We start from the raw sequence: 5,478 nt of genomic DNA, 5'->3' as shown, positions 1-5,478 counted from the left end.
TCGTCCAAATTGCAGCCCAATTATAGCAACACGTATTAAATAAATATGGATACAAAAGTAAAAATATTCACGTAACTATAGAAGTATGAAAATATAATATACATTTTATGTATATTATATAATATAATTATATATACAGTATTATATTTTTATATAGTATCAGCTATCAGCAAATTAATTTCGTAGATTGTAGTCGAAGTATATGAATGCTATTACAGGATTACACATGCTAAAACAATAGCACTAAGTAGGTTATAGTCGGTTTATTAAGGTTACTTAATCATATTAAATAATAAATTTGTTACATATAAATAATTTAATTGCTCTGTCAAGCACAAAACATTCATATAAAAACTTAATTATGCCTGAAATGACTGTTTTGAAAACATTAAGTATGCTACTGTAGTAACATGAAAGTAAACTATATTATAATTGTGAATGCACTACTTTGATTGAGTGATAATTTAAACAATTCTGTACAATTTTAAGAAGATAATTTTGTANATTATTTTTTTTCTCTTTGCTTTCAGATCATTTTTGATAAAATTACAGAAAATTCTATATATCTATAATGATACTATTCAAGTTTTATAAGTAAATTTCTTGAATTTGAATAAAACAGGTAACAACATTTGAATAAAATTGCATTGTATTGCGTTAGACTTCATTCAATCCAGAATTTTTTGTATTTTATTTTTTATTTTCTGTGTGCCAATACATTTTAAAATAAGGAAAATGCTTCAAATCAAAGAAGCAAAAGGGCGATAAGCAATAAAAGTTTAACGTAGGATATATTAAACTTGATAAGTTAAACATAGCAATGGAATTTCATTCAAACTGTATTTTAAATCTATTGAAAAGAAAGGAGATAAATGGCAGTCACATTGTTTTAGTGTATAAAGATTCAAGCATTCCTCGATATATGGCACAACATACAATGTTGATAAGATATAAACTATGCTATAAACTGACGTTAAAATCAATTTGAAAACAAAAAAAATTATATATATAAAGCTTAAGTCAATGTAACGTATTACACTTTGGCTCCAAAATGGCGTATGAAGAAAGAAAACAACAGCTTACACTTGTCTACAGGGATATGTGTTGAAAATTTCAAACTTTTATCCTTTATAAAAAAAAGGTTAAAAATTATATAAAAAACCAAAATAAAAATTCAAAAAATAAAGTTTAATATTTGAGCCTCTGTTATGTGGGAATGGTCATCATTTATCTCAACGCATTATCTTCGTAAAATTGGCAAATAAAATTTAATTAAAATTTTTTTTTAAAAAAAGAGAAAGAGATATTTAATTTAATTAAACATAAATTTAATTCTATAACACAACTAATTTTTATAAAAATAAATTTTTAACAATGTACAATTAAGATTAAATGAATTGTTCGTTCAATATTAACGGACACTTCGAACAAATTAACTGTCAATTCGATGACATTTATCATAGTTAACTCTTCAATACGTTGTAAAATGTCTTTAATATCGATTTTTCTAAATACAAAATAGAACAATCTCCATCTATTACTTTATTAACTATTCAATTTAATTACTCCATTAACTATTAAAAACAAACTCGATAGTTTAATGTAATTAACAAAATAATTGCAATTACAGTTTGAATTTAAATTTAATCAACTTACATTTAATAATTGATATTAAATTCTTATTACAATTATTTTTTTTTTAAATTAACTTATCTATTATTTTTTTGAAAGAACAGAAATTCAATAAAACAAATTATTGATTTTAATTNATATTAAATTAATTTAATATAAATAATCTATTATATATTTGTATAATAGAAACTGAATTAAATTTTTATTTTATAAAGATATAAAATATAATATTAAAATAAAGTGTATCATAATTCATTTTATCATTAGTTATATTATAATTCAAAGGAGAATTAAAGATATTCGATTCGTACATTTTATAATTTAATAAGGATCAAAGACTCTCAAGGAGAGTAACTCAATAATGTATGAAGCGAACTTAAATAAATAACGTAAGCGATGGTAAATAAAATAAAATTTGTAGTAAATTTTCTGTATTTTCTTGACTAAAAATAATTAATTAAAATAAAGTTTTTGGGCTGCAATTTGAAAAAAAATTGTAGACCTTTAAATTCTCACTGTCGTTCGTCTGTATGTCTGTCCTTCTTTACCATCGAAAACGGTGTTGGATAGATGAAAGTCAATACCAGATATGGAATGTTTAGGGGCACAAGACCCGAATTAACTATATGCGAACTTTCGGTAGAAAATGGAAGTCACATGATTTCAATTAAAAAAAAAACTTTCTTCCAAAATGAAGTTACTGGTATGAGTCTTTTGTTATCAGGAAAAGTATAATGTACAGAGGCAAGACAGTAAGATCGAGAGCATATATTTTTAATTAAATAAATTAAGAACATGATTAAAAATTGCAGGCCTTTATTCTGACGTCACAATAATTTTTGCTCGTTTAATTCTTTTNAGATAATTTTGTATTTTTAATTTATTTAATTTAAAATATATGCTTTCCACCTAAAATTAGTAGTGGCTTGTTCCTGTACATCATACTTTTCCTGATAACAATAAAGTCATGCAGGTCATCCATGTAATTTTTTTCTGGGGAAAGTTTTAAATTGTAATGACGTGACTTCCGTTCTAGACCGGAAGTTTTTATATAATTAATCAGGACCTCCTAACCCCAAAATTTCCAAATCTTCTATCGGCTTTCATTAGTTTAACATGGTTCTCGAGATTAATGAAAGACAGACACACATACCGATTGTACACCTATAAATTTCCACTATTTTTTTTTCAAATTTCAACCCAACTGTAAATTAAAAACGTTATTATAAAAGTATTTTTTGTTATTATAGTTGCACGAAAGTAAAAAAAATTACAAGTTAATTCTTTTTTTTCCTTATAAATATACTGATGAATTTCAACCTCTCTACCACGGCCACCTCTGAGCAGAAGCCATTATTTTCCGAGAAGTTTTCTTGAACGAAATTGCCTACAAAATGAACTCCAAACATCGGCCATTTTTATGTTATCTTCAATGTCCGTTGTTCACAGGTTCGACCGAATACAGAACATATATTTTAATTTTTTAATACATCATTTCAACGCTGTTAAGTGATAATTTATACAGTTTTAAGTAAGATATTTTTATATTTTTCAACTTAAAAAATGAATTACATGCTGAACTTTTAATCACGTGAATTAATAAAATTTATTACTTGTGGATTATTAAAAATTAAATAGCAACAAAATAATTAAAGTTAGTTACGAAATTAATAAAATCGTAATATAAAATTTTAATGATATTAAATAGCAATGCTTTCGTTAAATACGTACATTAGTTTATTAATATTTCACTTTATTTATATTAATTATTAATAAATGAAGTTAGCGATATTACTATTAAATATAATTAAATATTTAATTAAATCATGAAAGAGTTAAAATGTTAATTGAAGTTGTAAAGCAACAACCGAACGCAAACCTCATTAAAACAATTTTAATTTCATTTAAAACTTTAATCAGAATATTTTAAATCATTTAATGTTTTGAATATTTTCTAGCAAACTTTTCTTCTTATGGGAGTTTTTAACGTATGCTACAATAAATAATAAAATAAGAAAAATATGAACGTAAAAAAAGGAGTTAAATATAAATGTTTCGTACAGTTGTACAGCTTTAAAAAATATTATAACTGTTGTAGTAATACACATGGAGTTTCGGGGTTTCTTCACGTTTGTAACACTCTTAAAGAAGGGTCAATTTCCCATAAAAGTATTCCCGGGAAGCAACCTCTCTCGGCAGATCGCCCACGTCTCGCGTTACCGTAACCAAATCAATCATGTAAACTATTTAATCGAAATAATTGATTTAGAGAAATACAAAATAATAATAATAAGTAGGTTTAAAATTAATAAATACAAATGTATTCTGACAGTTTATGAGTTAATTATACTTTCTATTAGCAAAATTTCCTCAATATTAACACAAAATAAAAAAAAAAAAAAAGTAAACTTTTAAGAAGTTTGCGGAGTTTCTCGGTATAATTCCCGGGTTAAAAAACAGCCGGGATCCCGTTAGAGAAACTGTACTTCATTTTCTCAATAGTAAACTTCGAAATCGGAGTCGTCAGTGTCGAAAGAATTTTACCGATGCCGCTCAAAAACATTCCACTCCACAACACTGGTTGAAACTGTCCGTGAATTTCGGATTGGTCGGTCCAGGCAAAATGAGCATTTTGGATATTGGTATCAGATGACTTTCCCAACACAAATAATAACAGAAATAATAAAAGTAAAATACAGAATTATGAATTTATTAGAGAACTGATGAGTATATTTCATTACATTCTGAGACAAGTTAGTATGAATAAGCAAAACTCTTTAAGGATAAGATACGTTAATCTATTGTTTAAATTAAAAAATATTTAAAAATGAATCTCAAATTATAAATAAGTACAATATACTGATTAATTTAACAGAATTAAGTCTTAATGAATATATAAATAATATGGGAATTTGTTTTATCAATGAAGTAATTAATATGATTTGCTTCAATTGTTTTCGCATTTATCCATCATTCACACTAGAATGTTGTGTCTTGAACTGCCATTTAATTTTTATTAATACCGATATCAGTGTTGTTATCTAGGGAAAATAAAAATTTATTCAAATAAAATATAATTATAGTAATTAATTAAGTAAGAATTTTGCAGAATGTTTTATAAACAACTTCATGTAAATAAAAAAAGTGTAGATTTAATTACATTTAATGTAATATTAAAACTATATATTGCAATTAATGTTTAGTTAATATTAAATAAAATAAATAGTATATATTTTACCTGGGATATTATAAATATGACATAAAATACAATTAAAGTAATCCATTTTGTGTTTATATACGAAATCAATTTACTAGTACACCCAACGTTTAACTGATTCTCTATCCGAAGCTGATTAAAAAAACAAACAAAATAATTAGCTTCTAGTATAGAGAATATTATTGTAAGACTCGAATTATTATTAGAAACTAATAAAAATTAAAAAGATACAAAAAATTCATAACAATAATTAATACAGGCCTATATCATTTAATAATAAACTTCAAATACAGTGGGTGATCGGTTAACGAACATAATCCGTTCCAAGACTTTGTTCGCTATCCGAATTGTTCGTTAACCGATTATCAATTTACCATATGTTTGTATGGGAATTTAATTAATTCGTTCTGGAGACCCCAAAAAATAAAAAAATATATATACTTTCTTACTAGGTTTATTTATATATAATAATAAAAATACATATATAAACAGTCTTGCATTTTTATTAGTCATTTTTTTTGTTTGTGGGGGTTAAATAATCTGTCTAATGTCGTTTGCTTCTCTCTCTTCTTCAGGATTTTCAGAATTAATAGCATTGTAATTGTAGAGATCCCCAAGCCTATTAACTT

Source organism: Centruroides sculpturatus, unplaced genomic scaffold (genome assembly GCF_000671375.1).
Source record: "Centruroides sculpturatus isolate CEXI.00-Female unplaced genomic scaffold, Cexi_2.0 scaffold2368, whole genome shotgun sequence".
NCBI classification, from domain to species: Eukaryota; Metazoa; Arthropoda; class Arachnida; order Scorpiones; family Buthidae; genus Centruroides; species Centruroides sculpturatus.
The sequence above is the reverse complement of the archived record's forward strand: the minus strand, read 5'-3'. Positions refer to the sequence as shown.